Source organism: Macaca fascicularis, chromosome 7 (genome assembly GCF_037993035.2).
Source record: "Macaca fascicularis isolate 582-1 chromosome 7, T2T-MFA8v1.1".
Classification (NCBI taxonomy): domain Eukaryota; kingdom Metazoa; phylum Chordata; class Mammalia; order Primates; family Cercopithecidae; genus Macaca; species Macaca fascicularis.
In genome coordinates, this window is record NC_088381.1 from 38,739,364 (window position 1) to 38,762,302 (window position 22,939).

The 22,939-nt window shown below is 46.5% G+C and overlaps 1 pseudogene; it reads right to left on the reverse strand.

The window, feature by feature from the left end:
- Positions 1-5,033: 5,033 nt before the first annotated feature.
- LOC102115030 (golgin subfamily A member 2-like) overlaps positions 5,034-22,939 on the reverse strand; it is a 55,268-nt pseudogene continuing 37,362 nt past the window's right edge.

Below are 22,939 nucleotides of genomic sequence, written 5' to 3' on the forward strand. Positions count from 1 at the left end.
CCTGCTATCCCACGATGCCCAGCAACTTGGGTGAGTCCACATCCAGATGCATTTCCAAGTCAGGCCCACAGCGTTTGCTTCATTAACAGACTATAGAGCTTTTGCGCAGCTCACACACCCAACTTAACCTGCAGGCCAGAAAAAGGCTGCAACAGCTACAGAGCAAAGTATAGTGCCCCACCAGGGAGGGAAGTCACCAAAGGCCAGAGTCTTTTAATTTTTTAAACTTAATAACACGCTTGTTAAATGACTTATCTAATGACATTAAAGTGACTTAAAAGTCATTTCAAGAATTGTCTTTCCTGTCTAATAGAGGATGGTAAAATCCATGTTTGTATCATTATGAGAGCCTGAGAGGACTTTGATAGGGAAAAGAAAGGAATAGAAAGAAAATAGGTATGTCGTGTGTGGTAGAAGCCCCTAGGCTTGTCTGACTTGGCAGAATCTGTGAATTGGGCACAAAAAGGCTGGGTCGGTGGAACCCTAATGGGTTCTTGACTTCACTAGATGGATGACTAGGATCCCAGGGAGATCGCTTAAAGAGCAGGAAGCATGTCTGCTCCCCTCTCGTCAGAAAATCTGATCCAAAATCCTCAGCTTTGAGCTGAAGAACAGTGGCCTGCGAGGTTGGCAGCTGAAGCTCAGTATTTACGGATGGAACCGTAAACTTCACCCAACTTAACATCCACTGTACAGCCCCTTCTTCCCTTGACAGAGTTTTCACATTTTCTAGGGGTTTATGCAAAAGCCGCCCCACAGGCCAGATGCACTATTTAACAAGGCTTCCGCGGCTTCTCCCTCACGTCATCCAAGAAGGGGTTTTTCGTTTGTTTGTTTTTCCTAAGGCCACTATCACCACAAGAATATACGATTCGCCTGACCAACATAGTGAAACCCTGTCTCTAATAAAAATACAAAAAAAATTAGCCAGGCGTGGCGGCGCATGCCTGTAACCCCAGCTACTCGGGAAGCTGAGGCAGGAGAATCACTTGAACGGGGGAGGCGGAGGTTGCAGTGAGCTGAGATGGCGCCATTGTACTCCAGCCTGGGCAACAAGAACCAAACTCCGTCTTAAAAAAAAAAAAAGAAGAAGAAGAAGAAGAGGAAGAATATATGACTCTGCTACAGTTCCAGGTCTCAGTTAACAGTTTAGGTTTGGGGATGTCCCACTCTCCAGAGCTCCAGTGGCCGTCCTCCTGCATAGGGGCACCTGCTAAATAAAAACCAGCCCCCACCATCCAACCCTAACGGAAGGAGGACGCGGGGCGGGAACGCAACGCCCTTTAACGGCTGCCAGAGGGGTCTCCCGCGCCCGCCGCCAGGGGCTTCCGGGGCTAACGGGCTTTCCTCGGCTGCGCCAGGGCCCCCGCTGGGCGCTGAGTCAGGGGAGGCGGGCGCCCTGAGCCCCTCCTCCGTGGCGGGGTGCAGGGAGGAGCCCCAGCCCCGGGCGCCCTGCCCTGCTCTCCCCTGCCCTGCCTGGGGGGCTTCGGCGGTGGCCCCGAGCTCCACGCACGGCCGTAGGGTATAAACACGGGCGCATGGATGCCCTGAGATTCGCCCGAGCCTGGGCCCAGCGAGGCATGCTGTTCCCGGGACCCTCCTCCCCTGTCCCCCTTCCAGTTGCATGTCTTCCCGTGACTTTGGACAGTGTCCAAAGTCACCATGACCGGGGTGCCGGTCTCTCCCCGCGCAGCGCTCCTCGGAAGTAAAGCCATCTCCCTGTCCCTCTCCCCTTACTCAAGAGGTCCTGCTACCGGGCCTGTCCTGCCCCTGCTTGGAACCCTCTAGGTGTCCCCTCAGCCATCCGGGGCTGAGCCCACTTGGCTCTCCTGCCGCCTCCGCAGGAGGCAGCTTGTTCTGAAGCGCCTGGGGCATCCGGTTGCCTGTCGTCCCCTTGCTTCTAGCGCCTCTTAGGTCTTTCTCATGTCTTCTCTGCTGTATCTCCCCTGCCTCTTAGCCTTTATGTTGAAACTCTTCACAGGTCCAAAGGCTTTTTTGCACCAGGAAGCCATACTCACCACTATTTGTATTGTTTTGTGCTCAATTTATTATACTCACACATCTGATACTATCTCTAAACGCATTTTTAATTGAACATCTACTCATTAATTCCTCGTTTAATTATAAATATCCCTACATTATTTAAATTACAATCACAAAGTAGAGTTCTTTGAAGACTTCAATGACTTAAACAGCAGACACAACATATACTACACAACTTAACAAGTTATTTACAAAAACTTCACTGGTTTTATAATCACCCAACAAGGCAACAATTAAACTTTGTTTCTTACACTTATCCTTTCGCAGGGCAGAGGGAGAGATATGACCAAATGGTGACAGTTTATGTGTGATAGATGACATGAGAGTTTTGCATTGTCTTCTTTTTTTTTTTTTTTTTTTTTGTATTTTTCGCATAGTAGGTTTTTTTTTTTTTTTTGAGATGAAGTCTCACTCTGTCGCCCAGGCTGGAGTGCACTGGTGTGATCTCGGCTCACTGCAACCTCCGCCTCCCAGGTTCAAGCAATTCTCCTGCCTTAGCCTCCCGCGTAGCTGGGATTACAGGTGCCCACCACCACCACACCTGGCTAATTTTCGTATTTTTAGTAGAGATGGGGTTTTGCCCTGTTAGCCAGGCTGGTCTTGAACTCCTGACCTCAAGTGATGCGCCAGCCTTGGACTCTGAAAGTGCTGGGATGACAGGCGTGAGCCACTGCCCCCAGCCCAGATTTTTAAATTTATTTTTAATTTTAAGGTGGGCAGAGATATGAAGAGATTGTGGAAACGGGGAAGAACAGACCAAGCCCTTTGACAATCTAATTAAGTGTGTCTGCTCTTCTGAGATTGTGGAAATGGGGAAGAACAGACCAAGCCCTTTGACAATCTAATTAAGTCTGTCTGCTCTTCTGGGGCCCCTCCTAATGCCCGCAGGCCTTTTCCACACAGTGCAGTTCTGACAGAAAGCGAGAGGGGCATGGAAGCTTAGGGGAAGCTGAGGGGGACTGATGTGGACAGGGTGGGTGGGGGTTCTTCCATGGTTTGGGAGGAAGAGGAACCTAATTGATTATTTAATACCTCTCCAACCGAGTGATCAACCAAAGCTGCACACGTGTGTGTATGAGGAAAGCAGGTATAGAAGTGAACTGGGAGGCACTGCCCCGAGTCACAAAGGGCTCCCCCCACCCTTATTCTCTTCAGTCCTCTCTATTCTGTTCTTTCCTTGGTCACCTTTCCCATTCAATAATAAGTGTAAGGCCAGACTCCAAATGAAAGCTGCTAAAGTATTCAAAATAATTGTGGAGGGTGTAGAAGTTGAGACATTCGGCTTTGAAATCAGAAAGAGACAGCTTTTGTGTAAGCTCTCCCACCTATTAGGTGTGCGACCCTGGGAAAGCAATCTAAATTCAGAGCCTCTGGTTTTTCATCTCCACGTTAGTGATGACGTCACAGCACCTGTCGAGGTCAATGCTCAGCTAATGAGAGCTAGCAGTGCTCCTCCTGCTTTTCCACCAGCATCCAGCCTGGATTCCTCTAGCTCCCTTTAGTACAAGTCCTATTATCTTCTGATTCCTGGACTCCTCCTGGACTCAAGTATGAGGGAGTGGAGCTAGGATGTTTTCCTTTCCAAAGGGCCCTTTGCAGACTGTGAGGAAGGATGGGTGTTCCTGACCCTTACAGCCCGTTCAGGTGTGCTGGGGTCCAGGGTCCCAGGTCTCTGGAGGAGTCTGTCCAGAGCTGGAGTCCACCTTCACCCAGAGGGCATGGAGTGTCTTGCTCAGGCTGTGACCCAACCTCCTAAGGAGTGCCCAGCTGAGGGCCAAATATAAGAGGCCCTCCCATTCCCAATCCCATTCTGACCTGTCTCCACGTGCTTCTACACTCCCTAAGAGGAAATACTTGAGTCACAAGACCCCGGGCTACTGTCCGCTCCTCCCTAGTCCAAATCCCACCTCCTCCACAACAAGAAGGCCCCAGTCTGGAAGCCCAGTCTGTCTGGGACCTCTGCCTGAAGCCCTGCCTCTATAGCAGGGGCTCTTCATCCACCCTCCATGCCGACCATATCCCCCACCGCGCCCTCTCCTCCTTTCCCTGCTGTGACCCTTCAGGGCACTCTTCCCTGTCTTGCCTTTTCTCTTCTCCCATGCATGTCCAGGACACAGCGCCTCACCAGGCTTTGGCGTTGGAGAGCTTCTGTACCTGCTGAGGGACACTCCTACCAGGCAGAGTGGCCCTACAGTCAAACATCATCCCTCAACTTCTCTTGGGCACATTTCACTATTTCTTATACCCTTCTCCCCCATGCCCTGGGGCACCCCTTTATCCTCTCACTCCCAAATCTGTCCCCATCTGACCTTTTCTGAGAGGTCTGATGACAGGTGTATTAAGTCTGAGAGAGACAGCTCCAGCTTTAAAAATGGGGTTTTGAGTATCAGTAACTGGGGATTGTCAGAGCTAGCCTATCAATGGAGACAGGGACTTTGGGCCCCTGGAGTCCCATTCTCAGGTCTGAGCCCACTATGCTTGTTTGGCCCCCAAACAGGTGTGCCTGAGTAGCTGGACATAAACATGGGACATGTGTCTCTCTGTGACTATTGTGGAATTTGTGTGTGTGCGGCAGGGGGCATGTAGAGGAATATGCCTTTTTATTTACTAGTAAAGAAATACGTGTCTGATCATGAGTGTTACAAACTGGGAGGTAATTATGAGCAGAATGGAAAAATAGAGTAGAATTTCTAAATCAACAGGGGACACAGGGGAGAATAAGTGGAAAAGGAAAATTTAAAAAAGGATATAAATAAATGGTAAACATAAAATAAGATGAAAAAAATAAAAGGGAGTATAACAATTATTTTATGAAATGTGAATGGGTTGAATTTTTTAATTAAGAGAGACTACGTTATTGGGTTTTGTTTTTTCCCATATGTTATTTAATATATTGTTGAACAAGAAATATACTTAAAACAAAATGCTTCCAAAGGAGTTGAAAATAAAGTAGCTGACAAATCCAAATACACACACACACGCAGAAATAGTAGTAGCAGTATTTTATTAGGCTAGATTGAATAAATTATGTAAAAAACAGACACACTACACAATCCAGCACCTATGTGTTTTAATAAGCAAAAACTATTAGACATGCAAAGAGAACCTTGATTTTAAAAACACAACTCAGGCTGGGGAGGGTGGCTCACGCCTATAATCCCAGCACTTTGGGAAGCCGAGGTTGGAAAATCGCTTGAGGCCAGGAGTGTGAGATCAACCTGGGCAACACAGTGAGATCCTGTCTCTACAAAAAAAAAAAAAATTTACTTTAAAAAATTAACTACTTTGGAGGCTGGGGTGGAACGATCACTTGAGCCCAGGAGTTCAAGGTTATAGTGAGTTGTGATTGCACCACTGCACTCCATCCTGGGTGACAGAGCAAAACCCTGTCTCTCTCTCTCTCTCTCTCTCTGTATCGCAATTCAGTGGGAGATTTACAAATACCTTCTAAAGGATCCCTTTTGTTTGTTGTTTCAAAATTCGACAAAATAATCTTAGAATTTCAATGTAAATGTCTAAAACAGCTAACAAAATCATTGAAAGGGAGACTGCTGTGAGAGTCTTATCTCGCCAATGTTGCATAAGTTCCTCAAGAGAGCTACTGTATGAAGAAGGGCTTAAAGCACAGGACTGTCCTGGGCACTGCTGTGTGCAGAACGGAGAGGGTAATTCTGAGCTTTTGTCTGCCTGGAGAACTGGTATAGGATCAGCTGCGGGAAGCTGACTTTGCCAGGAGAGAGACCAGGGCAGGGTGAGCCCTGCTGGAGGCTCTAGTTGGTGGTGGTGAAGCCAGCAATAGAAACTTGAAAAAGTACAGAGCTGTGTTAGTCAGTTCATGAAAAAGTACAGGGCTGTGTTAGTCAGTTCATGAAAAAGTACAGGGCTGTGTTAGTCAATTCGTGTTGCTATGAAGAAGTACCTGAGACTCAGTAATTAATAGAGAAAAGAGGTTTATTTGGCTCACAGTTCTGCAGACTGTACAAGAATCATGCTGCCAGCATCTGCTTCCGGTGATAGCCTCAGGAAGCTTTTACTCATGGTGGAAGGCTCAGGAGGAGCCAGCATAGCACATGGTGAGAGTGTGAGCAAGAGAGAGGGAGGAGGTGCCAGGCTCTTTCCATCAACCAGATCTCACATGAACTCGGAGTGGGAACTCACACATTACCACGAGGACAGCACCAAGCCATTCATGAGGATTCTGACTCCATGACCCAAACACCTCCCGCTAGACCACACATCCGACATTGGGGAGCACATTTCAATGTGAGATTTGAGGGGGACAAACATCCAAAGCATATCAAAGGCTCAAGCCCTCTCTAGGATTGGGGAACACGCAAGGAAACAATGATATACGAATTGGCTGGGCAACGTTCAACTATTCATTCAACAAGCAGGTACTACAGGTGGAGTAATAGGCTATCACTTCTGCCAGGCAAAAATGTAGTTTTTCTTTGGCTACCACTACTAAAGGAGACATTTTTCTTTAGAAGAATATATAAACTTCACAGCTTGGATTTTAAGGTACTTGGAACTGATTAGGTCCTCTCAGAACCCAGCCCATGGCCCTAACTCACAATTTCTCAGATGCAGCCAGAAAAGCCAGGTTCAAGGTGCTGTCTGTCATCCAGGACTCATTCTACATCCCTATCCTATGCTTACATATGAATAAAGCCTCCTTTTGTAGAGCTATCTATAGGTCACTAATCTGTACACATGTATACACACATACATACGCACACATATATACACATATGTAGATATACATGAAAGAAACATTTCAACAAATTTTTTGTGAATGAGATATTATGCCTCCCTTTGAAAAATGCTTGAAGTTTATATTGAACATGGGTAAGGGTTATCGATATATGATTGATTTTATCTAGGTTTCCTGCCTGTAAGTGGAGCCACCAAGATGGTTATCGGAAGGACCCCCATGAAACTCCTACTCAATCTCACCTTCTTCCATGATTTAAAAAAATAGACTGACATGAGAAGTTTTAGAAGAAATACCCTCAAGGGTGTTTCTTGGGACTTGGAGGAGGAAGCATTAGTATTTGGGCTTGTAGAATCCCCAAATCAGGCAGAAAAGAGCCAACATTTCAGAGGATGATGTGGGGAGAGAACAGTTGATAAGGAATGACGCCAAAAGCAGTCTTCTCACTATGTTCTCTTGAAGGAAGGTCATTCTTTGCCTTCAAAGAGCAAAGTGCAACGGGGGAGACACAGTAAGTAAATAGGCAAATTCAATACACATGACCATCGCTTTCACAGCAATATGGGCTGGAAGCACACGCAAGACACACCTGGGCCAGGGGCTGTTTTCCTAGAGGAAGCTGTGTCTGAGGCTTGAAAATGAGTGGGAGTTAGCTGAATAGCAGGTTTGGCATGGCAAAGTCTTTCCGGTGGAGGGAACAGAACCTGTGAGGGATGGAGCACATTTAGGGAAAAAATTAAGTTCCTTATGGCTGCAGCACTGCCTTACAGGGCAGCAGTGGCAAGAGCAGAAGTGAAGACAGATGCAAGGGCCTTCACACCATGTTACAAAAGAATGGATTTTATCCTGGGGTCATGAGGATTAGCCTTTTAGAAAAAAAATAGGCTAGAATCAGACGCAGACACATCCTCAGCAAGATACATCCAGAAAGAATAAACTGAGAAGCGTCCAGAGACAAGGAGATGGTGAAAGAAGGAAAGCCAGGCCCCAAAAAGCAACTCCAGCAGCAAAAAGGTGGACATGGATGGTGGGCAGATGGGTGGAGAGACAAACAGGCCAGGAGACAGTAACAGAGAAGAGAGCCGTGAAAGACAAGGGATCTAACAGGAGAGGGCAAGGGAGAGGGTGTCAGAGAGCCCCCCAAGACGCCAGAGTCACACAGGCAGATTCAGACACTGAGGCTCAGACCCCGCTGAGCACCCAGGGGCTCCCTTCTCTGGCCTTAGGGTTGGCTCCCTTGGCAGACCAGTCCTCTCCCTCCATTCTCAGCTTCGAGAGAAGGTAAGAAAGATGTCTGCAAGGATTCATATTTTGAGAGGGGGAAACAGAGTAAGGCCCAATTAGAAGGGTTGACTAAATGGGCCGGGGTGGAAAAGTAGAGAGAAAATTTTGTTTCAGGAACATTGAGGGAAGGAACAATAAGCCCTCCTGTCCCTTCTCTCCAGGACCAAAAGTGGTCTTCAGTAGCTGAACCAGTATCATGGAAGAAAATTTGAAAGGAAGAAAAAAAAGAAATCTGACAGGAAATGGAAGTATTGTAAGAGACATTTCCAGTCACCTTGGAGAGGTGCAGGCATTAGAGCTCAGAGTCTCTGGCCAGACTGCCAGGGTTCAAGCCTTGCTATTATACCAGCTGTGTGACATTGAACAAGTTACTTACAATCTCAGTTTCTCCATTTCTTAAGTGTAAAGTGAGGATGAAACAATAGTACCTACCTCATAGGGACGTTGGGCAGGTAAAACGAGTTCCCTAGAAAATATTTGTAGACTGCTTCAACAGTTATCTGTTGCACAGCTATCAAGGTAGCTGTTATTATTATTGCTCTTTTTTCCAGGCATGGCCCTCTCCTGGTACCCACTGTGATGTCATGTACTTTCCAAAACCCCATCAGGGCTTCTCTGACTTATTAGAGAGTGGCAAACCCGCTCCAGGTGTGTTTCATTAAAGAATATATTCCTATTCAGTTGTGGCTTATGGAATTTGATTCGCAGGAATAAATTTGAAAAGTCTTGGAAAGTGTGACTACTTTGTTAGCAAAGTGTGGCTGGGTGGGATTGGCATTAGGGCTAAAAGACCTTTTCAGACTCTTGGTCTTTTAGGGTCCCTACCATTGCCTCAAGAGTGTAGCCAAGGCCGGGCATGGTGGCTCACTCTTGTAATCCCAGCACTTTGGGAGGCCAAGGCAGGTGGATCACGAGGTCAGGAGATCGAGACCATCCTGGCTAACACAGTGAAACCCCGTCTCTACTAAAAATACAAAAAATTAGCTGGGCGTGGTGGCGGGCACCAGTGAGCCGAGATCGCGCCACTACACTCCAGCCTGGGTGACAGAGCGAGACTCCGTCTCAAAAAAAAAAAAAAAGAGTGTAGCCAAACAAGGGCCAGAGAGCCTGAGAACTGTCACTGGTGGGGTGACAGAGATTTAGTCTCCTAGTGCCGCTCCACAGGAGGTTTTAGTAAACTTCTTGAAAGAGCTTGGAACAAAATTGGCACTGGGGACTCTAAGACTAACTGCTGCACAGTCACAGAACTGAAAGATGAACCCTGAGCTGTTCCACCTGGCAGGGAAGCAAGGCTTTATAGATGAGGGGCCTTGTGGGAGCTGAAGACAGCAACCCATGGTGGCAGCCCCCTCCAGCAGGAGAGTCCTGGGAGCAGCCATGTCTGTGAGCTCTTTGAGGCTGATGCTGTGTGGCATAAGTTTGACCCAGCCCAATGCCTAGAATATAGTACCCTTTAAATGTCTGCTGAATGACTGAATGAAAAGAGGGGGCTGAGGAAAGCATATGCTGACAGGATCCTCTAGAAGCCTCCCTGATTAATAATGATCAGCTACTCCCTGAGACCTTGAAGAAGAAGACAGTGCTAGAAGCTGCTGCCCAAAATATCTAAAAGCCCGCAGAATAAATCTATGGCCTCCACTGGGGCCTATAAGTGGAAATTTGGAAACCTTGATAAGTCTCATAGCTCCTGCAAGGGACTCCTTGAAATCTTAACATAAACTGTTTAAAACCTCTCAAAGGAAGTCTTGGAGCCCCTGCTGAAATCCTTGGAGAAACCCTCCCTGGAAGCCTTGGAGCCCTGTCTGGAAGCCCTGGAAACACTGCCAGGAGTGATGGACAACCTTTTGGGGCTGAGTCAGTCGCACGTGTGTATTAGGGTACTGGGCTCTGCCTTTGCAGCAAGGGTAGGAGGTGGGGAGGAAGGTCACTGTTGCTTTGTTTTAATACCATTGGCTGTGTCTCAGCTGCCAAAGAGACCGGTCAAAAAGGAGAGGCCAGGGAGCTTCCAAGTATTTCATCAAAATAGTGGGCTTTGGAAATATTGACTCTTAGTAGTGGTCAGCTGTGGGGCTTGAAAACACCTTTTTCTATTTTTTTTCTGGTTTTTAAAATTTTGGGGTTTTGTTGTTGTTGTTGTCGTCGTCGTCTTACTTGTGTTTTCTCCACACATGTAATGAAACCACTTCTTGATAGCTTTTTGTTGAAGGATGTTAGTGTGTCTTTGTTGATAGAATCTAGGAGAGCCTGCAGGCAGCCAGGTCGGGGCACAGATTTTGACAAACATGAGTACTATCTAATCATTTCTGACCCACTGGAGCCCGGAAACAACAACAACAACAAAGTTGTTCTTTGATCACAAATAGATGATTGAAGTAGTTCTGCTCATGTACTCAGACGGCTTAATTCTCCAGGCCTCCCTAGAAAAGATGTCTTTGAATGCATTTAGCTGTGAAAGGAAGACACACAAACATTCAAGTGCTGAGATTATGTCAGAGACAAATACAGAAACAGATTCAAGAACAGCTTCAGAACAAACAAAAAATGTAGATGGATACCATAGCAGAGGGAAAGGGGAGAGACGAATCTGAAAAAAAGATGAAAAGAAGGCAGTGAAGACACAAATCAAAACTCACAGCATCAGAAATGAGCAGACAAGAAGAGCACTGCTATCAACTGGAAGATGGTCATTCAAACAGAAAATATAGCCCAATAGAGTCATTCAAACAGACTATATAGGCATCTCTGGTACAGCTGGTGAGCTTCTTTAGAAATAATCTCTTTCTATAATTCTGAGAGAAGAAAAACGAGATATGAGAAAAGTAGTTTAAGGGTTGTGTCTGAAAGGAGCGGAAATGGAAAGAGACAAGGATATATTGGGACCAAATAATAGAAAATTGTTTTTCTCCTTCTTCTCTCCCACTCAGCTCGACCCCTAAAAGTGTGGAACCCTAAACCCAAGTTCCCAGATAGCAGCCAAGGTATCCTTTTCAAGGATAGCAGTCTCAAGCCTACTATGTTAACTCTTTTCTGCACACGTTGCTTCTGGTGAGTACTAGCTGATGTGCTCCCAACTAGCCTTCCTTTCTAATCCAGTTAAAAAGTTAAAATCCAGCCCTGACCTTGGGTACCATTTAAGTGACCTGAAACAGTGTAGGTGCTGCTGAGTGGCTTTGCTGTAGGGAAATGAACAGAAATGCTCCCAAGCAGACTTAAAATGGAGAAAAGTCTTAGAGTTACTTCTGAAACCTGACACCACTCAACCTCACCCCTACTCCTAAACTCACAGTCTCTCCATGACCTGATAGAAACAGATCTTGGACCTGGCTGCCTTAGGGTGGGATTCCTCTGGTTGGTAGCTTCCGCCCTGCATGACTGGGAGCCTCCTCTCAGTGTCCTCAGTATAGGGCTGGGCTCGGTGGCTCACGCCTGCCATCCTAGCACTTTGGGAGGCTGAGGCAGGATTGCTTCACCCCAGGACTTTGAGAGCAGCCTGGGGACTTGGGAGGCTGACACAAAAGGCTTGCTTGAGCCCAGGGAGTTGAGACTCCAATAAGCTATGATTGTGCCACTGCACTCCAGCCTGGGCAACAGAGCAAGACCCCATTTCAATCAATCAGTCAATAAAAATCAGAAGATCAGCTTGTGAAATGGGGGACTGTATTCTTGCAGTACCCTCTTCCCACCTCTTCGGTACTCAGGGCTATCCCTTTCTACTGCATCTCCAATATCAATCATCCAGAAGGATCTAGAATCATACTGACATTAAACAAGCTTGAAAATTGTGTATGAATAGTTTTTTTAAGGCTAGGCTATTCCCCCACGATGAGCTCTGGAGGTGCGCCTCCACCTGCAGTGCAGGGACTCAACCGCTCCCCTTCCCACCTGAAGATCACACTGATGGAGTGGGATTCCTACTGGTTTCCCTACCTGTCCCTGGAGGGATGAATGTTCATTCTCCTGGTTGGCAAAATGGCTGGGCAAAGACGGAGCCATTATGGCGTTTATCACTGGAGTCATCCTTGGGGCAAATCTAATTGTCAGCAGCTCTGTCACCTAAAATCAGACAAGGAATGGCTGGAAATTAGGAGTTAAAGGCAATTTAATGGCTATTAGGAAAAAGTCAAAAAATAAGAGACGTTGTTGGAAAGGTTGTAGAGAAAAGAATGCTTATACACTATTGGTGGGAGTGTAAATTAGTTCAACCATTGTGAAAGACAGTGTGGCAATTCCTCAAAGACCTAAAGACAGATATACCATTTGATCCAGCAATGCTATCACTGGGTATATACCAAGAGGACTCTAAATCATTCTGTTATAGATACACGCACGCATATGTTCATTGCAGCACTATTCACAATAGCAAAGACATGGAATCAATCTAAATGCCCACCAGTGACAGACTAAATCAAGAAAATGTGGTACATATATATACACCATGGAATACTATGCAGCCATAAAAAAGAATGAGATCATGCCCTTTGCAGGAACATGGATGGAGCTGGAGGCCATTATCCTTAGCAAACTAATGCAGGAACAGAAAACCTAACACCACATGTTCTCACAAGTGGGAGCTAAATGATGAAAATACATGGACACATACAGAAAAACAACACATACTGAAGCCTATTGGAGGGTTGGGGTGGGAGGAGGGAGAGGATCAGGAATATGGGTATACGGGTTCTATACCTGGCTGACCAAAAAAAAAAAAAAAAAATCTGTACAACAAACCCCCACAACACAAGTTTACCTATGTAACAAACTTGCACACGTACCCTTGAACTTCAAAGTTAAAAAATAAAAAATAAATACATTATAGCAATTTAAAATAAGAAAACTTGATTGAAATACAATTCTTCTGGTATTTTTTACAGTTATTTTGTTTAGGTTTAGGAGTTAGAATTTCCCTGATACATCTATCTTATGAGAATTCAAGGGTTTGCAGTAAGACCAAAATCAGATTTTAGGGAAAAAAATAAGGGACAGGGAGACCTCATAGCAGTCAAATCTGTAGGATCCAGGATTGGGACCAGAAACACACTCCTTGATGGGTTTATGTTGAAAGGTTCAGAGCTGGGGGCTGCACATCAGGAATTCAGACTGGCAACAATGCCTTATACTCCTTCCCCTGCTGATGGAGACTGGGAAAGCCTTAATGTAGCATAGCTAGAACCAGAAAACTAAACATCATTTGGAAGACAGATTTTTCTAGTGTCTTTTCTGAATCCTGTGTCTTATGACTTGTGCTACGCATGTCTGAGCATACACCTTTTTTAAGGGGAATTCGCATCCTAATTGTAGAAGGCAAATTCACTGTTTGCTTGGATCCCCCTCTCAGAATTCACCCTGGGCTCGTTTGTACAATGGGGAAGTTTGTTTATAGTTCTCTCGACCTACATTTTGTGCACGTTTTGCCCTTTTTAAAGAATCTCGGCCGGGCGCGGTGGCTCAAGCCTGTAATCCCAGCACTTTGGGAGGCCGAGACGGGTGGATCACGAGGTCAGGAGATCGAGACCATCCTGGCTAACCCGGTGAAACCTCGTCTCTACTTAAAAAAATACAAAAAACTAGCCGGGCGAGGTGGCGGGCGCCTGTAGTCCCAGCTACTCGGGAGGCTGAGGCAGGAGAATGGCGTGAACCCGGGAGGCGGAGCTTGCAGTGAGCTGAGATCCGGCCACTGCACTCCAGCCTGGCCGACAGAGCGAGACTCCGTCTCAAAAAAAAAAAAAAAAAAAAAAAAAAAAAAAAAGAATCTCTTCCCCTGTACCTCTGACCTTCCTCTTCTGTCTCTCCTTCTTCTCACAACGTACTCATGTAGACATAAAGATCTGATCATTTCTATCCCAGAGTGTTTAATGTTTAAGAAGGTCCAGGCTCTTCACCTAAGGATATGAAGCTGGTATACTCAAATGCATTATTAGCAGGGTTTAGTTTACTTACCTCTTTAACAAAGTGAGGCTTTCCTGATGCTCCTTAAATTCCCAAAATGCTGTCACAGAGACATGCTCCCATTGGTCAAGGAGCCTCTCAATAGTTCATATCAATACCCTAAGGATGGTAGCTCTTTTCCCCATTCTCTAGGGCAGAATCTTAAGAAGATTCCAGGGAGGTCAGCATTCTTGATTCACAGGTATTGTGGCATGGGACAAATAGACATTGCAACCTCATCTTGACTTAAGCTAGTGTGTTCTGCCTCTGTAATTGGTTAACTACTACATTTTGCCTTGAGTCCTTCCGCCCTCCATTGCTGAGTTGGTTCTAGTCTGCCTGTGACAGTGAAATATAATGTGCTTATCTAGGAAAATCAGCCAAACATGCAAGCAATAAAAGAGACACAAAATAGTAATTAAGAGTGACAAGTGTGGAAAAAGACAAATGCAGAGATAATATGTACACATATAGCAGGAAATAAACATGACAGGAGAAAATATGTAAAAGATGAGACAGTAAAGCACAATAACAGAATATAGAAATTTATTCCAGGAATGCAAGAGTGGTTCAACGTACAAAAATCAATGTAATAATATAATATACTTACCGCATTAATAGAATGAAGAGAAAAAGTCTACGTGATCTTTTTTTTTTTCTTTGAGACAGTCTCATTCTGTCACCCAGGCTAGAGTGCAGTAGCGTGATCTCGGCTCACTGCAACCTCTGCCTCCCAGGTTCAAGCAATTCTCTGGCCTCAGCCTCCCTAGTAGTTAGGACTACAGGCACGCACCACCACACCCAGCTAATTTTTGTACTTTTAGTAGAGACAAGGTTTTGCCATGTTGGCCAGGCCAGTCTCAAACTCCTGAGCTCAGGCAATTCACCTGCTTTGGCCTCCCAAAATGGTGGGATTACAGGCATGAGCCACTGTGCCTGGCCCCACATGATCGTTTCAATTGATGCAGGAAAAGCATTTGACAAGCTCCAATACCCCTTAGTGATAAAAACACTCAGAAAACTATGACTAGTAGAAGGGAACTTCTTCAACATGATAAAAGGGTATTCATTTTTTAAAAACTACAGTTAACATCATACTCAGTAGTAAAAGACTGAAATATTTTTCTAAGATCAGGAACAAGACAAGGGTGCCCACTTTCACCAGTGCTATTCAACATTGTACTAGAACTTCTAGCCAGAGCAATTAGACAAGAAAAAGAGAGTGCATCCAAATTGAAAAGGAAGAAGTAAAACCATTCACAGATGACATGATTCTATATATATATATATACAAAAATCCTAAAGAATCTACAAATAAAATTATTAGAGCTAAGAAATTAACTCAGCAGAGTTAGGGTACAAGGCAGAGAATCAGTTTTATTTCTATACACTAGCAATGGACAACCCAAAAAGAAAATTAAGAATTTCATTTGTAATAGCATCAAAAATAATAAAATACTTAGGACTAAAATTAACCAATGCAGTGCAAGATTTATACACAGAAAACTACAAAACACTGCTAAAAGAAATTGAAGACACCAATAAATGGAAAAACATTCCATATTTATGGACTGGAAGACTTAATATTTTTAAGATAGCAATAATGCCCAATATATATTTTAAAAATCCTAAAGAATCTACAAATAAAATTCAATGCAATCCCTATCAAAACCCCAATGATCTTTTTTGCAGAAATGGAAAAGCTCATCCCAAAATTCATATGGAATTGCAAATGGGCCTCAAATAGAACAAATCTTGAAAAAGAGGAATAAAAGTGGAATTCAAACACTTCCTGATTTCAAACTTACTACAAAGCCACAGTAATCAAAACAGTGTGGTACTAGCACAAGATTGACATATAAAGCAATGGAATAGAATTGAGAGTCCAGGATGAAAGCCATACAAGTAGGGTCAACTGATTTTCAACAAGGACACCAAGACCATTTGAAAGAATAGTATTTTCAACAAATGGTGCTTGGACACATATTGTTGAATTTTGAATTGAAATATATTTCGAATATTGTTGAAAGAATAGTATTTTCAACAAATGGTGCTTGGACAACTAGACAGCCACATGCAAAAGTATGAAGTTGAACTCTTACACTATATACACAATGAACTCAGAATGGATCAATGATCTAAATGTAAGAGCTAAAACCATAAAAGTTTTAGAAGAAAACATAGAGGTAAATCTTCATGACTTTGGATTTGACAATGGTTTTTCTTAGATATGACACCAATAGATTCATTCTGTACAGCAAGCAACTGCTTCTTCCCTAAACTTTTCTACGTATTACAATGCTTTTGAAAATAAACTTAAATTTTAATGCCTTTAGGGAAGTTATTTTATTATTCAAACAGAGAATCCATGGTTCTAAGATGAATGAGAAATAGCTCCTGTACCATAAGGTTCTTTAGAGTTAGTGGAGCTGATCTTAGGGTGAAGCTGGACTTGGGAGATGAAACTAGGATTCACCCCTTAGAGGTAGCCTCTGTGCATGTGTTAGGAAGTTGCCTAGAAACCTCCGAACCAAGACTAGATTTGGGTATATGGAGTTCTCAGGTGTCAGTTTTCTGGGGAAGCAAACTGTGGGAAAAACATGGAGTTCTCTTGACTTTTGTAGAATGTATGTCTTCACTGCTGCTCAAAATTAGGGCCTGGGACTGCCTCTTTGAGGTAGATCAGTTAACAACAGAAACTGGGTAGTGCCTGAAAGGGTTAGCTTCCATGTTGATGGTAACAGTAGGTAGTAGGTCAGGAGGACAACTCAAAGGAGCCCAGAGAGAGATGAGATAGGATACCCTTGACTGACCACTTCTGACCTACTGGGACAAAGCATGGGGAGAAGGGATGAATGGGCCCTGCCCCTGTGGGAAACATTAGATGATGCTCTTTCTCTTATCTACTCTTTTACCCGTTGGCTCTCCTGAGGCCCTGCCATTCCTTCTTAAAAGAAAAAAGTTATCAGATGACAGAATAAGAGATCAAATTTGTAAAAATCAGACAAACAGATGAGATACGCAGAGAATGAGAAAAAGAAAGGTAGATAGTCTTGCAAGCAAATAGGGGTAGAAATAAGGCCCCAAACAGGAAAAGATCAGTGACATCAAAAGTGGAGAGAGAATGGGTCACTGGAAGAAGGATAAGGGCAAGAATAAGGAAAGAAAAAGGCATGAGGTTAGTAAGAGGGCTTCAAGAGGGGAAAGAGTCATCTTGCAGTATTCTCTCTCCTTTTCATTGTTTAGACACAAGCATATTTTAGCTGTCTTCCAACTCTCTCCCTCTTCTCCCCTTTCTCCTTTATTCCATAATAAGTGTTCAGAGCCTGACCACACCATGCAGTAGGCTAGAAATAAAGAGGAAAAAGATGAATGAAACCAACTCCCTGCTCTTCAATCAGCTACTTGTGAATTATGTGATGCTCTCCAAAGGGCAGGGATCACGATAATGAACTTGAAAGTTGGGCTGTAGTTGGGTGCAAGGCTGGGGTGGGTGGGGTATTCTGTGTATGTATCAGAGGAAGACTGATTTTGATCACCCCGAATTTGGGTCCATGCTGCCAGATTGGCTGAAACTATACTTGGGCTAGGGAGCCCAGTGACCTGAGTAGTGGTTAAATATATAGACCCTTAAAGTTTACAGCTCCCCTGAGTGCTAGTTGGATAATTTAGGATTGCTAGGTAGGCAGTTGCGGCATCCTCACTCACTTATATACACATATTGTGGAAGAGATTATTAGATTTTATCCACTTTTCCTGAAATACATATTAATGAAATTAATACATACAGAGTTATATACTATTATCAAAATTTGATAAAGATATTTCACCATCAAATTACGGCACCTTGTCCCATCTTCTTTGGAACTTGCTCTCTCTGCTGCAGATGGCATCACTAGGGCCCACATTTGGAACCTCTCCCAAGATGTGCCCTGGAGTCTGTGGAGTTTGGGTGTTGTATTCCAGCTCCTCCTCCGCCCCTTTTGATGCTGACAGCATTCTTCAGAGCAGGCTCCTCTTAGGTTCCTGCACATAATCTCTCCTGCCCAAATAAACTCTCAACCATGCTTAGCAAGAAGCTGCATAATTCATAGGAAGTGAAGTTAAAAATCTTCCCCATCTTTGCCTTTCCAAGCTGCTGCTCAAAAGAGAATCCAGTAATATAAACTGAGGTCTAGGGTTTCCAAGGATCTGTACTTTCCCCTATATCTGGAGAGGGGTAGCTAATGTCACTTCCAAATCTCTGGCTTGTGAATAGGTTCTTATTCTGCCTGTTTTTAAACATGCCACCCTCTCCCACAGTTGGCATCTGTGGGCCATATGGAAAGAGGGGACATTTTCTCTTGAGCTTCTGGGAAGTATGGTTTCTTTTCTAGTTTTTCCATTTCTCTTTTCAATGCTGAAGCATTTTTCAAGACTTCCTTTTAGTCAACAAGTGCTTTCATGTTTTGTCTCCTCTTCCCTTAGCAAAACCAAAAGTAAGGTATCCTTTGGCAAGGAGCCAGGTATATCACATCAAGGTAAATGACCCATAGTTCCTCATTTTGACATTCAACTTATTGCCCAAAGGAAGAGTTCAGTAGCCAACAGGAACGTTGCCCCTCCAAAGTGTGCCACCTCCAGTGAGGCCTCCCTGTCATGCCCGGCCTGTGGACAGCCAGCCCCCGCCATCCCTTCAGTCCCCTGCCAAGCATGGGTGTACTGTGCAGGCAGCCATGTGGCCTGACAGTCTCTACCAGTCCTGCTGTCCCTCGGCTGATAATCAAACCCATCCTGAATGACGGGAAATGCGTCCTCTGCTAGCTGTGTTTTCTGTGGAACTCAGGGGAGGGGAAGGGCCAAGCCATTATTAACAGAGTGTTGTTGGGAGCAGTGAAAAGGCCACATCCTTTCCAAGGGACACTTTTCCTGGAAAGCCCCTGGAGCTTAGCTGGCTCATCCTGTGAAGCTGGTTCTCGCCACAAGGGCGCAGGGCCATTAACTCAGCCTGGAGGAAGCCTGCAGGGCAGCTGGCACTCTGGAGGGACAGAAAAAACAGGCCACCAGGCACAGACAGGCAAGGGAGGGAGGAGGATGGAATGGAAGACGCCTGGGCTGGATGGAAGTCAGTGCCCTTGGGTGCTGGTACCTGCCTTCCCAGCCACCGGTAGATCAGGCTTCTGAGCCTGTTGGCTGTCAGGGCTGAACTGTGCCCCACAGGCACCACGGCAGTCCCCGTGGAATCCCCCAGGTGTCACCAGGCAGCATACAGGTAACAGGCCTGGAAGGTCCCCATCAGCCCGGTTGGACATGTTCAGATACTCTGGCGCTCCCCGTTCAGTGGCACAAACTCCAGGAGCCAGTGAAGGAAACAGGAACACACCAGGCTGAGCAGTATGGCCAAAAGCTATTTATTCCTAAATAAAAAGCAAAATAAACAGGAGTCTCATCACCATGGAGCCACAACCCCATCCCTGCCTCCTTCCTCTGCCATATGCTATCAAATAAGTTTCCCAGCCACAAATAATTATTAGAACCTCCTCCCCATGTGCCAACTCCAACCTCCGCTATGTATGACCCAGGGGGCAGCCCTACCCCCAGAATATACAAAATGTTGCACAGATACAATATGTACACTGAGGAAGGGGACCCACCTCCAGCAGCTCGTGCCCTCGCCTGGTCTACATTAGCTCCATTGTCCTGCCTCAACTGCCTCTCTGAGTAAGATGGGAGCTCCCATGAGGGAAAAATTGCTTTGGTGAAATTAAGGCCATCAGAGAGGCCATGAGGCTTCCTCGAAAGAAACTCTGAGCCTCTAGCTCTTAAATAACAATCATCATCATCCAGAAATTTAAGGACTCAGCCCTGGCCAAGGCGGCAAAGGGTCTGCACTTGTGTGTCTCACCCCATTAGACAGGGGCTTGTCTTGCTACTCTAAGGGTAAAAGGGTGACTGGGAAGGGGTGATAGGGACATGGTAGGGGCAGAGTCTCCAGGCCCACTTCTCCAGGCTTTGCTGACAGTAGCCTGCTTTTTATTTTTTATTTTTTAAATTTTTATCCATGACTATTTTTTAATCCCATAACTTTTTTTCTATAACTTTTCCATAACTTTTTTCCATAACTAACTTTTTTCATAACTTTTTTCTTACAACTTTTTTCGTAACTTCTTTAATCCCATAACTTTCTTTATCCCGTAACTTTTTTTCCCATAACTTTTTTTTAATTCCATAACTTTTTTTTTTTAATTTTGTGGCCTGTTTTTAGATGACAATGATGTTCACCTCATCTGCACCTGTCTCCCTCATTAGATAGGGGTCTTATTTTGCTACTGTAAGGGTAAAGGGGTAACTGGGAAGGGGTGGCAGGGACATAGTCGGGGAGACCCTCTGGCCCCACTTCTCCAGGCTTTGCTGACAGTGGCCGGCTTTTAGATGATTGTTATCTTCACCTTGTTCTCCTGAGCCCAGTAAAAAATGGGGATGCAGGGGTTGCTGCCCAAGCCTGGGTGCCCCTGGGGGTTCTGCACCTCATGAAGCAGCCGCATGATCTGCTGTGCAGTGGGGCTGTTGTGGGGAGAACCCTCCCCGGCCTCTTCTTGTTCAGGCTCCACACTGTGGGAGATCTTTGGAGACGGGGAGGCAGGGCTCAGAGCACCGTGTGAGCCCTCCCCTCATCCTGCCAGCACACCTTGCCCAAGGGCTCTACTCACCACCCTGCGAGTCGGCAGCCCCAATCTCCTGGGGGGCTGGGTCCCCTGGAGCGGGCTCATCAGCAGGGTTCTGGGCAACTGCCAGGAATCTGCCATGCCACTCGTTGTGGCCGCCCATAAGCTGCAACACCAGCTCCAGCAGCGTCACCTGGAGGGAGGGGTGCTCAGCTGCCACGTCCATGCCCACGCCCACCCCCACCCCCACCCCTGCAGAGATGTTGCGCACCCTACCTTCATCTCCTCCTTGTCCTGGGCCAACCTGCTTACGTACTCATCCTCCTGGTGCCACGTCTTCAGCACTGACCTCTGGCTCTGGTATGATGTGATGTACTTTCCTGCAGGAGGACAGGGCTCAGACACTGGGGCCCCTCTGACCACCCTGCAGCTCCGCCGGCCGTGCCCCGGCCTCTCGCTCACTGATGGTGCCTGTTTCTCCAGACAGCTGAATGCAGCGACATTCCAGTTTCTCCACCCACTCCTTCTCCCGCATGAGCTCCATAAAGCGGCTCTGGAGTCAAAATAACGGGGTCACATCCCCGCAACAACCTGCCCTGCCCCCACCCTTCTTGGCCATGCCAGGAAAGACTCACTCACCTGCAGCTTCTCCATGGTCCCCTGCAAGGCCCCGTGGCTCTGCCCACACAGAATCGCCCCCAGTCCCTGGGGCTGAGGTGGCCGCCTCTGGCTGCTTTTGGGCCAAGGCCACCAGGTGAGAAGGCGCTGGCAGTGCACCCTTTGCTCTTTCAGCCGCCCATGTGGCTGTGCCTGCTCCTCTTCGGCACTGGCTAAAGCCAAGTTTTAAAAAGTCACTAGTGGGCAGGAGGTGCGCATTCTTGTAGGGGGATACACAGGATGAACGGGCCAGGGCAGTAGAGAGAAGCCCTTCCCTTGGGGCCTCACAGGGTGCACCTGTTGGGTCTCAGGTGAAATGGAGTCTGACCACTGGCTCTGAGGGAAGGGGTGAGAGTCCAAAGAAATCAGAAGGCAGAAAAACCAAGAGCATAAGGGTGTCTGGGAGGGAGCAGAGAGGGAGGCAGCAAAGGTGGGGCAGGGGGAGTCAGGCTCACCATGGCCTCCCAGTTCTCCAGGTCCTCTAGGATGCTCAGCATGGACCAAGGCTCCTCCTCCTCCTCCTCACTCTGCAGTCCATCTCCTATGGAGGTGGGGGGTGGCGACCAGAGGGGTCCTCAGACAACCCAACAAGGGAGGTACAGTGGGCCCACCTCTGCTCCCACCCTCACTGTGTAACCCTAGGTCAGCCCCTCCCCAGAGAGGAATGAGCAGCTGTTCTGTATTTTTATTGTATTTTTTTAAAGAGCCAAGGTCCTGTTATGTTGCCCAGGCACAGTCCCACTACCTATCGACCTGGGAGTTCTGACCCGCTCCACTTCTGACCTGGGCCAGTTTACCCATCCTTAGGCAACCTGGTGGTCCCCCGCTCCCAGGTCACCATATTGATGCCGAACTTAGTGCAGACACCCGGTCTGCATAATGACCAGCTCTTCTAAGGGTCTCTTCCAACTCCTCAATCCTATGCTGCTAACAGCCCCCCGCTCCTCCTGGGGCTCTCTCCTCTTCCTCTGAGTGGTCTCCCCCGTACCTTCCCCAGGGAGAGCCATGAAGCTCAACTGGGCCTGTAGCTACTGGTTCTGCTTCTAGGCGCTCCTAAGGGGTCAGGAAAGAGAATGAGAAGGCACAGAGGCTGCCAGGTCTCATCTCCCTCGGGCACCTGCCCTCAGCAACTCCGTTTCCTGGGTCTCCTGCAACTCTTGGCGGGCCATCTCTGCTACTCTTTTCTCTGGTGCTGCAGCTGGTCCACGAGCTGGATCTGCAGAAGTAACTGCCTGTGCAGTGCCTCTTTCTCAGAGATCAGCTGCTGATAGTACGGCTGCAGGTGGCCCCGGCACTGGTTTCGCTGCTGCGGCAGGCTCCGAGCCTCTTGGCTCTTCAGCTCCACCTGCAGGAAGACGCTGGGTGTGAGGTCAAGCGGTGGCTGGCTTCCAGATTCTGGGCCCAGAAACAGGGTAACAAGGGCACCGTGGGACACTGTCGCCTGCCCAGGCCCCTGGCCCCTTGTTCCAGGCCTAAGTGGCTGCCTCCCTTGCCGAGAGCCCCATGCCGCCTTCCCCAGCCTCAAATCACACACCCTTTTTCCACCATTTAACCTGTAAGCCACAGGTGGAAAAGCAGGAGCCAACCCCCATCTGCTACGTGTGCTACATGCCTAATGCTTTCCACGTATTATCTCATTTAATCCTGAGCGCCTCTGTGAGGAAAATGCTCA